We start from the raw sequence: 12538 nt of genomic DNA on the forward strand, positions 1-12538 counted from the left end.
TCCTACGCACATGCAAGATCATGGTGATGCATAGCAATGAGAGGGGAGAGTGTTGTCTACGTACCCTCGTAGACCGTAAGCGGAAGCGTTATGACAACACGGTTGATGTAGTCATACGTCTTTACGATCGACTGATCCTAGTACCGAAAGTATGGCACCTCCATGATCTGCAAACGTTCGGCTTGGTGACGTCCCACGAACTCATGATCCAGCGGAGTGTCGAGGGAGAGTGAGGGAGTCTGAGACTAGGGGTCTCCGGATAGCCGGACTATATCCTTTGGCCGGACTGTTGGACTATGAAGATACAAGATTGAAGACTTCGTCTCGTGTCCGGATGGGACTCTACTTGGCGTGGAAGGCAAGCTAGGCAGTACGGATATGGATATCTCCTTCTTTGTAACTGACCTTGTGTGACCCTAACTCTCTCGGGTGTCTATATAAACCGGAGGGTTTTAGTCCGTAGGACAACATACAATCATAACATAGGCTAGCTTCTAGGGTTTAGCCTCTCAGGTCACGTGGTAGATCAACTCTTGTAATACTCATATCATCAAGAATAAATCGAGCAGGACGTAGGGTTTTACCTCCATCAAGAGGGCCCGAACCTGGGTAAAACATCGTGTCCCCTGCCTCTTGTTACCATCCGCCTAGACGCATAGTTCGGGACCCCCTACCCGAGATCCGCCGGTTTTGACACCGACATTGGTGCTTTCATTGAGATTTCCTCTGTTTCGTCGCCATTAGGCTTGATGGATTCTTCTATCATCGATAGCGATGTAGTCCAGGGTGAGACTTTTCTCCCCGGACAGATCTTTGTGTTTGGCGGCTTTGCACTGCGGGCCAACTCGCTTGGCCATTTGGAGCAGATGAAAGCTACGCCCCTGGCCATCAGGTCAGGTATGGAAGCATAAATTACACTGCCGATATCCGCGGAGACTTGATCTTCGACAGATTCGAGCCCCTGCCTTGTGCGCCACACGGTCACGATGAGTACGATTTAGCTCTACCATCGGACCGTATTCAGGAGATCGCACCAGCAGCCGCTCCGACCCTCAATTCGAAGCCAGTTGCGCCATCCATGGACGGGTGGATGGACCCCGCCATGGAGGCCTTACCCTTAGCGGCGATCAAGCTGAACATCGACCTTACCTTGTACGAGAGCCGTGTTGTCAAACTACCGGATCCTTCTCCGGCCATGGACTTCGAACCGCCTGCGCCCGTTCCTAGCGAATCCAATTGGGTGCCGATCATGGAGTTTACCTCCGCGGAAATTTTGTCAGCACTCGCCCTTTGGCGACATACTGAACTCATTAAGGTCTCTCTCCTTGTCAGGAAGATCCTGGCCGAACTATGTCCGGCAGGTTTGGGATGCGGATGACGAAGAAATTCGCTGCCCACCCACCACCCACTTAGTAGCCACTATCGACGACTTAACCGACATGCTTGACTTCGACTCCGAAGACATCGACGGTATGGACGACGATGCGGGAGACGAAGAGGAACGACTGCCCACAGGGCACTAGACAGCCACCTCATCATACGATATATACATGGTGGACACACCCAAAGAAGGCAACGGCTACGAGACAGCGGAGGATGACCCCTCCAAGAAGCAACCCAAGCGCCGACGTCAGCGGCGCCGCTCTATGTCCCGCCAAAGCAAAAGTGGTGATACCGGCACAGGAGATAATAACACTCTGGATAGTGCCGAAGATGGCAACAATCCCCTCCAGCACGATCTAGGACAGTAGGATGGAGAGGCCAGCCCTACAGAGAGAGCGGCAAATGGAGAGGCGGAGGATGAGGCAAACCTCGACGATGACGAATTCATCATGCCAGAGGATCCCATCGAACAAGAGCGCTTCAAGCGCCGGCTTATAGCCACGGCAAATAGCCTTAAGAAAAAGCGGCAGCAGCTGCAAGCTGATCAAGATCTGCTAGCTGACAGATGGACTGAAGTCCTCGCGGCCGAGGAATATAAACTCGAACGCCCCTCCAAGAGTTACCCAAAATGCAGATTGCTACCCCGACTGGAGGAACAAGCGTATGACGCGGCTGATCAGCCACCTCGTGGCCGCGATAGAGAGGCATTCCAGCCAAAAGCTCAGCCTGCACCCCGACGCCATTCAAATAAAAAGGCATGGGGAAACACGCCAGACCAGCAAGACATATTGGAGGACAAAGCAAAACATGCAAGATCGATCTATGGATCATGAGGGCGCGCCACTATGCGAGACGATAAACGTCACGCCGGATACAGTAAAAGTAAATCCGGCCAGGCCGAACATAGCGGGCAAGACTCATTGGAGTTGCGTCGCGATATAGCCCAGTACAGAGGTGCCGCACACCTCTTATGCTTCATAGATGAAGTAATGGATCATCAAATCCCAGAGGGTTTCAACACCGTAAACATAGAATCATACGTCGACACGACAGATCCTGCGGTATGGATCGAGGATTTCCTCCTGCACATCCTGTAAGTGCATCTAGTGCCACCCCTAGTTGGTTTTGGAGTATTGACGACAAACCTAGTTGAGGGACTAATGTGTTCGTGAGAATTGCAGGATAACACAGGTAGAAGTCCCTCATTGATTCGGTTTTACTACCAGAGATGACCCCTAAAAATGTATGAAGACATTGAAGCCAAAGGTGGTATATGAAGATATTCACATTGAAGACTATGACAAAAGAAGACACGTTCTGAAGCCTATGGAGCTCGAAGACTTAGATCTTTCGTAGTTCTTTTTCTTTTGTGTTGAGTCATAGGAACCACCGTACTATTAAGTGGGGTCCAGGAGAACCAGTCAGAATGACTGAAGTGATGCCTAAACCAAAAACCTATGTTTTCGAGTGAAGACAATGAGAGCGAATCTTGTCCAGAGCCAGACAAGTCAGCTTTGCTTGTAGCCCAAGTAAAGTTGCCATGAGAGTTTTAAATCTGACCGTTGAGACACGTGTCAGTTCCTTAGTGACCCAGGGTCATTTCGGACAAATCAGGTCGGGTTGCCAAGTGGCTTTAAATAGCCCACCCCCTACAACCATAAATGGTTGGCTGCTCAGATTTTAGTGCACGACTTTTGTCGTTTGAGAGCAACCCACCTCGAAGCCTTTGAGAGAAAATTCCTAGCGAGGAGAAAAGCCCTAACCACCCAGAGCCAGAGAACATTGGGCATCACTTAAGTCTTCTTGTCTGTGTGATCTAAAGACTTATTACACTTGAGGACTGTGAATCCTCCAGACGGTTAGGCGTCGCATTCAGAGCATCCAAGAGACATTGTGGATTGCCAGTGAACGAAGTCTGTGAAGGTATGGGAGTCTACCTTGAAGACTTACTAGAGTGATTGGGTGAGGACTATGTGACCTCAGCTCAAGGAGAATGCGGTGAGGACTTGGTGTCCTGAGCTGCGTGTTCAGGACTGGGTGTCCGGGACTGTGTGTCCTAAGGTTTAAATACCTAGCCGCTCCAACCAGACGTACAGTTGTCACAACAACTGGAACTGGTCCAACACATCATTGTCTTCAACGAGTCACTAGTTTCATCTTCACTTCCTTTTTCTTACTGTTACTCATTGTGAAGCCATTGCATGCTTGCTCTATCTTTTGTCTTCACAACATGAATGTATGATCTGTTTGGCTTCATAACTTCTTCCTACCTGATCCTTATTACACTGCAGCTGTTTGTCATTGTGCTTTCACTCTATTGAATACTTGACCTTGGTTGGCCTAGTGTAATCTAACTTCCACTGCATAGTAATAGGCATAATCTTTGCTGTTTGTCTTCATAACTCCCACGTTTTGAAGACTTTCATAAAAATTGCCTATTCACGCCCCTCTAGTCGATATAACGCACTTTCAATTGGTATCAGAGCGAGGTGCTCCCTTGTTCTGTGTGATTCGGTTTAACCACCTGGAGTTTTAGCTATGTTGACTGCAGGGATAATCAATGTCTCCGCTGCATGCCCCGTCTTCGATGGAACTGAATATCCCTACTGGAAGAATAAGATGCGCATGCATCTTGAAGCCATTGACGTCGACCTATGGTATGTCGTCGAGAACGGCGTTCCCAAGGCTGGAGAAGGTGTCACTGCTGCTGATGTCAAGAAGTTCACTCAACTGGACTCTACTGCAAAAAATATCATCTGTGGTCATCTGACAAAAGGACAGTATGGCCGTGTGAGTGCCTTGAAGACATCCAAGCTGGTCTGGGACTGGCTCTCCAAGGTCAATGAAGGCATCTCAACCCAGAGAGATCAAAGAATCAGTGTTCTTCGCAACCTCTTCAACCGCTTCAAGCGAAATGACAATGAGAATGTCCAGCTCACATTTGACCGGCTCACTGACATCACAAATGAGCTTCAAGCCCTCGGCGCCACTGAGATCACCAAACATGAAATCGTCAAGACGTTGCTGAGATCACTTGATAGTTCGTTTGACATCCTAGCCCTGATGATTCAAGAACGTCCTGATTTCAAGACACTCGATCTGTCTGACATACTTGAGAGGCTCAACACACATGAGTTTCAGCTTTCTGAGAAAAGAGATATCTACGGCCCAAACTATGGGCGAACTCGTGCCTTGAAGGCAAAAGCTGTTTCCTCATCTGAAGAAGAATCTGACAGCAGTTCTGATGATCCTGAAGACATTGGAAGGGAACTTGCAATGATAGTGAAGAAGTTCCAAAAATTCACCAAGAAGAAAGGCTTCAGAAAATCTTCACGATCAAGCTCAAGGAATGATGAAGCTTCTGCTCATGACTACAAGAAGAAAACATGTCACAAGTGCAAGAAAACTGGACACTTCATCTCTGAGTGTCCACAGTGGGACAATGAGAACAGAAGGAAGAAGAATAGAAAGGAATATGATTCTGACGACAAGAAGAAGAAGTAATACTCAAAGTCTTCTTCCAAGTCTTCCTCAAAGTCTTCATCACACAAGAAGAGCTCATCTGGCAAGGCACGTGTGTTTGTTGGCAAGGAGATGGATTCAGAGGAGGAGTCCGCTTCAGAGGAGGCAGAGGTGGAGTCTGAGGAGGAGTCTGATTCTGGCATTGCGAGTCTGGCTACAGCATACGTCGCCAAGTCCATCTTTAACACTAAAGACAATGACTTCATCACCGACACTGATGCAAATGACAAGAATGACTCCACTCCTACCTACTGCTTCATGGCACGCGGTGCCAAGGTAAACACACGCACTACTCGCTATCAAACATCTAGTGACGATGACTCTGACTGTGATTCAAAACCCAGCTACAAAACACTTGCTAAAATTGCAACTGAACAACAGAAAGCTATGGAACATATTCAAAAACTATTAGACAGAAGCGATGATCTGTTGGGTGCTAAAATGACTCGATCTGAATCCTTAATTGAAGACATAAAAAATCTTCACGTTAAGTATCAGGAACTTGAAGATCGTCTTGATACTCTCTCAACAACTCATGAAAAGCTTTCCTATGATTATCTTCAAAGGAAGCAAGAACTTGAGAAATTGAGAGCGGCTCATGAAGATCTTCAAAAGGAAAACGAGTCACTTCGCGCCGAACAGATCAGTTCCGCTCAGGAAGGATTTGAACAACCATGTATTAAATGCATTAAGCGTGATAATGCTACTTCTGTTGCTGAATGTTCCACTGCTACTGCTGTTGCAATATCTTCAACTGTTGATGTGGTAACTAACCCCTCTGCTGAGGATACCACTGCTATTGCTGATGAGAATGCTAGGTTGAAGACATTGCTTGAAACAGGGATCTACAAAAGTCTTAAAGGACATCAGACATTATGTGATGTCCTCAAGAAGCAGATTCTGAACCGAAACCCTAGGAAAGAGGGTGTTGGGTTCGTATGGAAAATAAATGCAGATGGCTCTTACTGGAAACCTGAGCAGTACCCCAAAACCACATGGGTGGCTGCAAAGGAACTTTCAGCAGATCCATCCAATTTATCTGGCTTCACTTGTTCTAACCCCATTATCATTGATGAATCCTTTGATGCAAACTATAAACTGTTTAAGAATTAGAATGGTGAAGTGTTTGCCAGGTACATTGGTACTAACTGCAGGAATGGACCGCCTATGAAGAAGATCTGGGTTCCGAAAAAGTGTTTGGAAAATCTTCCTGTGAATGTCTTCATGACACCTCACTTGAAGAAGACAAACCTCAGACCAAAGGCTTCATATGGTCCAAAGGCTTCATACAAACAGAGGACTCACCTGAGTCACACTAACGCAAATGTTTTGCAGGGAAACCATACTCAGGCATATGAATATGAGAGCGGTTCATTGAACCGTCATGTTCATATGACCAAAAATTATTCTGCTTATTCCTATGAGTATTATTGTCCACCTGCAAGACTGTTTGCTAAGGCTTCAAAGCCAAAATTCTCAGATGCTGCACTTAGACTTATTGCTTCTAAGCCATCCTTGAAGATGTGGGTGGTTAAGAAAGCTTAACTCTCTTTTGTAGGGAAAGGTCTCCAGCAGAAAAACAAAATCTTCTGACGCTATTGCTGGGGACCTTAAAAATCTTGTAGGGCGCAAGATAAAATGCCCGAATGGCATCATTATGTACTTCGTTCCTGAATCGCATGCTACTCTCCCTATTAGTACTAATCTGGATCTAAGTTTTCATAACCCACTGGTTCGTCAAATGTTTTTGCTTCACAATTCTCTTCGTGAAGCCTATCCCCCTAACTGCACTGTAGGGTATGACACCAGCATCTTCAAAGTCTTCAGAATGGATTATTGACAATGGGTGTACAAATCACATGACTGGCAAAAGAAGCCTTCTTATGGACTCAACCTTACGTCCATCAGACAAGAGCCACATCACATTTGCTGACACTGGTAAAAGTAAGGTATTGGGTCTAGGTAGAGTTGCAATCTCAAAGGATCAACACATCGATAAAGTCATGCTTGTTGAATCCCTTGGCTTCAACTTAATGTCTGTCTCAATGCTTTGCGATTTGAACATGATCGTAATGTTTGGAAAATATCGTTGCCTAGTACTAATGGAATCTGACAAGTCTCTAGTGTTTGAAGGGTATCGGAAAGATGATTTGTATGTGGTAGATTTCTCAGCAGGGCCACAACTTGTAGTATGTCTTCTTGCAAAAGCTTTAGAATGTTGGCTTTGGCATCGGAGGCTTGGGCATGCTGGCATGAGGAACCTCCACACCCTTGCGAAGAAGAAGCATGTCATAGGCATCAAGGGCGTCAAGTTCAAGAAAGATCACTTATGCGGTGCCTGTGAAGCAGGGAAAATGACAAGGGCAAAACATCCTTCGAAGACAATCATGACTACTACTCAACCCTTCGAACTGCTCCACATGGATCTTTTCGGCCCCACTCACTACTCAACTTTTACTACTAGTGCTTGCCTCTATGGCTTCGTCATTGTTGATGATTACTCTAGATATACTTAGGTGCACATAATCCTTTACAAGACTGAAGTGCAGGATGTCTTCAGACGCTTCACCAATCGTGCTATGAACAATTTTGGCGCCAAGATAAAACACATCAGAAGTGACAATGGCACTGAATTCAAGAACACTAGCCTTGATACATATCTTGATACCTTGGGCATCACACATGAATTCTCATCTCCGTACACGCCACAGCAGAATGGCATCGTCGAACGCAAGAACAGAACACTCATTGAGATGGCCAGAACAATGCTAGATGAATACAAGACTCCAAGAAAATTCTGGACTGAAGCCATTGACAATGCATGCCATACAATCAATCATGTTTATCTTCACAAGCTTTTGAACAAGACATCTTATGAACTCCTAACTGGCAAGAAGCCAAATGTCAGTTACTTCAGAGTATTTGGCGCAAGGTGCTGGATCAAGGACCCACACCACACCTCAAAGTTTGCACCAAAAGCACATGAGGGCTTTATGCTTGGATATGGAAAGAATTCACACTCCTACAGAGTCTTCAATCTCTTTCATTACAAAGTGGTTGAAACAGTGGATGTGCGGTTGATGAGACAAATGGTTCACAAAGAGAGCAACTGCCAAATGTGCTAAATGAGATTCCAGCTAGTGAATCAATCAAGCTAATGGGAACTGGAGAGATTATACCTTCTGAAGCTCATCCTGAAGAAGAACTTATCATCTCAGCACCTGATCAACATGAAGACAATGCTCAGCCTGAAGACATTCCTCCCAACAACAACACAGATTAGCAAGAGCAAAGTCTTCGCCCTGTACATCCTCGTGTTGCCAATGAAGTGCAGATTGACAGAATAATTGACAGCATTAATGCACCTGGTCCACTCACTCGTTCAAGGGCAACTCAGCTAGCAAATTTCTGTGGGCACTTCGCATTCGTCTCAATATCAAAACCCAAGAAAGTTGAAGAAGCCTTCATGGAACCTGAATGGATTCAAGCTATGCAAGAAGAGCTTCAACAGTTTGAGCTGAATAATGTATGGGAACTGGTTAAGCGTCCTGATCCATGGAAGCACAACATAATAGGCACCAAATGGATATACCACAACAAACAAGATGAGCATGGTCAAGTTGTCAGAAACAAAGCTCGTCTCGTTGCTCAAGGATATACTCAAGTGGAAGGCATTGACTTCGATGAAACAATTGCTCCCATGGCTAGGCTTGAAGCCATACGCATTCTGCTGGCCTATGCAAATCATCATAACATACTTCTATATCAAATGGATGTGAAAAGTGCCTTTCTCAATGGAAAGATTGAATAAGAAGTGTATGTTGCACAACCGCCTGGCTTTGAAAATCCAAAACATCCTGACATGGTATACAAGCTCAACAAGGCACTGTATGGCCTCAAACAAGCCCCTAGGGCCTGGTATGACACACTCAAATACTTCCTGAAGAGCAAAGGCTTCATACCTGGTTCCCTAGATCCCACTCTCTTCACGAAGACATATGATGGTGAACTGTTTGTGTGCCAAATATATGTGGATGACATTATCTTCGCCTGCACCAATCAGAAGTACAGTGAAGAGTTTGGATATATGATGCAAGAGCAATATCAGATGTCCATGATGGGGGAGCTGAAGTTCTTCCTTGGTCTTCAAATACGACAACAACACAATGGCATCTTCATATCTCAAGAGAAGTATCTCAAAGATTTCCTGAAGAAGTTCGGTATGCAAGACTGCAAAGGCTTCACAACACCAATGCCAGCCAAACATCATCTAGGTACTGACGACAATGGTAAAGAGTTCGATCAAAAGGTATACCGCTCCATGATTGGTTCTTTGCTTTATTTTTGTGCATCTAGGCCAGATATTATTCTTAGTGTTTGCATGTGTGCTCGATTTCAAGCGGCACAAAAGGAGTCGCATCACTTAGCTGTGAAGTGAATTCTTCGATATTAGGCTCACACCCCAACTCTAGGATTATGGTATCCAAAGGGCTCAGAGTTTGATTTGGTTGGATTCTCGGATGCTGATTATGCTGGTGACAAAGTTGATCGCAAGTCTACATCAGGCACATGTCACTTTCTGGGACGATCACTTGTATGTTGGTCTTCAAAGAAGCAGAACTGTGTATCTCTCTCCACTGCTGAATCTGAATACATTGCTGCTGGATCTTGCTGCGCTCAGCTTCTGTGGATGAAGCAAATGAAGGAAATATGCCCTAGAGGCAATAATAAAGTCATTATTTATTTCCTTATAATCATGATGAATGTTTATTATTCATGCTAGAATTGTATTAACCGGAAACATAATACATGTGTGAATACATAGACAAACAAAGTGTCACTAGTATGCCTCTACTTGACTAGCTCGTTAATCAAAGATGGTTATGTTTCCTAACCATAAACAATGAGTTGTTATTTGATTAACGGGATCACATCATTAAGTGAATGATCTGATTGACATGACCCATTCCATTAGCTTAGCACCCGATCGTTTAGTGTGTTGCTGTTGCTTTCTTCATGACTTATACATGTTCCTATAACTATGAGATTATGCAACTCCCGTTTACCGGAGGAACACTTTGGGTACTACCAAACGTCACAACGTAACTGGGTGATTATAAAGGAGTACTACAGGTGTATCCAAAGGTACATGTTGGGTTGGCGTATTTCGAGATTAGGTTTTGTCACTCGGATTATCGGAGAGGTATCTCTGGGTCGTCTCGGTAATGCACATCACTTAAGCCTTGCAAGCATTACAACTAAATGAGTTAGTTGCGGATGATGTATTACAGAATGAGTAAAGAGACTTGCCGGCAACGAGATTGAACTAGGTATGGGATACCGACGATCGAATCTCGGGCAAGTAACATATCGATGACAAAGGGAACGACGTATGTTGTTATGCGGTCTGACCGATAAAGATCTTCTTAGAATATGTAGGAGCCAATATGGGCATCCAGGTCCCGCTATTGGTTATTGACCAGAGACGTGTCTCGGTCATGTCTACATTGTTCTCGAACCCGTAGGGTCCGCACGCTTAAGGTTACGATGACAGTTATATTATGAGTTTATGCATTTTGATGTACCGAAGGTTGTTCGGAGTCTCGGATGTGATCACGGACATGACGAGGAGTCTCGAAATGGTCGAGACATAAATATTGATATATTGGAAGCCTATGTTTGGATATTGGAAGTGTTCCGGGTGAAATCGGGATTTTACCGGAGTACCGAGAGGTTACCGGAACCCCCCCCCCCCGGGAGCTATATGGGCCTTAGTGGGCTTTAGTGGAAAAGAGAAGGGGCAGCCCAATATGGGCCGCGCGCCTCCCCCTCCCCTAGTCCTATTAGGACAAGGAGAGGTGGCCGCCCCCCTCTCTCTTTTCCCCCTCCGCGAACCCTATTCCAACTAGGATTGGGGGGGGGGATCCTACTCCCAGAGGGAGTAGGACTCTCCTGGCGCGCCCTCCTTGGCCGGCCAGCCTCCTCCCATTTAGTCCTTTATATACAGAGGCAGGGACACCCCAGAGACACACAAGTTGATCCACGTGATCTATTCCTTAGCCGTGTGCGGCGCCCCCAGCCACCATAGTCCTCGATAATACTGTAGCGGAGTTTAGGCGAAGCCCTGCTGCTGTAGTGCATCAAGATCATCACCACGCCGTCGTGCTGACGGAACTCTTCCCCGACACTTTGCTGGATCGGAGTCCAGGGATCGTCATCGAGCTGAACATGTGCTCGAACTCGGAGGTGTCGTAGTTTCGGTGCTTGATCGGTTGGATCGTGAAGACGTACGACTACATCAACCAAACGCTTCCGATGTTGATCTACTAGGTATGTAGATCATACTTCCCCTCTCGTTGCTATGCATCACATGATCTTGCGTGTGCGTAGGAAATTTTTTGAAATTACTATGAAACCCAACAGTGGCATCCGAGCCTTGGTTTTATATGTTGATGTTATATGCACGAGTAGAACACAAGTGAGTTGTGGGCGATATAAGTCATACTGCCTACCAGCATGTCATACTTTGGTTCGGTGGTATTGTTGGATGAAGCGGCCCAGACCGACATTACGCGTACACTTACGCGAGACCGGTTCTCCCGACGTGCTTTGCACAAAGGTGGCTTATGGGTGACAGTTTCTCCAACTTTAGTTGAACCAAGTGCGGCTACACCCGGTCCTTGCGAAGGTTAAAACGGAGTCAAATTGACAAACTATCGTTGTGGTTTTGATGCGGAGGTGAGATTAGTTCTTACTTAAGCCGGTAGCAGCCACGTAAAACTTGCAACAACAAAGTAGAGGACGTCTAACTTGTTTTTGCAGGGCATGTTGTGATGTGATATGGTCAAGACATGATGCTGAATTTTATTGTATGAGATGATCATGTTTTGTAACCGAGTTATCGGCAACCGGCAGGAGCCATATGGTTGTCGCTTTATTGTATGCAATGCAATCACGATGTAATGCTTTACTTTATCACTAAACGGTAGCCATAGTCGTAGAAGCACAAGCTTGGCGAGACGACAACGATGCTACGATGTAGATCAAGGTGTCGCGCCGGTGACAATGGTGATCACGATGGTGCTTCGGAGATGGAGATCACAAGCACAAGATGATGATGGCCATATCATATCACTTATATTGATTGCATGTGATGTTTATCTTTTATGCATCTTATCTTGCTTTGATTGACGGTAGCATTATAAGATGATCTCTCACTAAATTATCAAGAAGTATTCTCCCTGAGTATGCACCGTTGCGAAAGTTCTTCGTGCTGAGACACCACGTGATGATCGGGTGTGATAGGTTCTACGTTCAAATACAATGGGTGCAAAACAGTTGCACACGCGGAATACTCAGGTTATACTTGACGAGCCAAGCATATACAGATATGGCCTCGGAACACGGAGACCGAAAGGTCGAGCGTGAATCATATAGTAGATATGATCAACATAATGATGTTCACCAATGAAACTACTCCATCTCACGTGATGATCGGACATGGTTTAGTTAATTTGGATCACGTAATCACTTAGAGGATTAGAGAGATGTCTATCTAAGTGGGAGTTCTTTAAATAAATTAACTGAACTTAAATTTATCATGAAACTTAGTACCTGATTAGTATCTTGCTTG

The sequence above is a fragment of the Triticum aestivum genome, chromosome 3A (genome assembly GCF_018294505.1).
Source record: "Triticum aestivum cultivar Chinese Spring chromosome 3A, IWGSC CS RefSeq v2.1, whole genome shotgun sequence".
Taxonomy (NCBI): Eukaryota; Viridiplantae; Streptophyta; class Magnoliopsida; order Poales; family Poaceae; genus Triticum; species Triticum aestivum.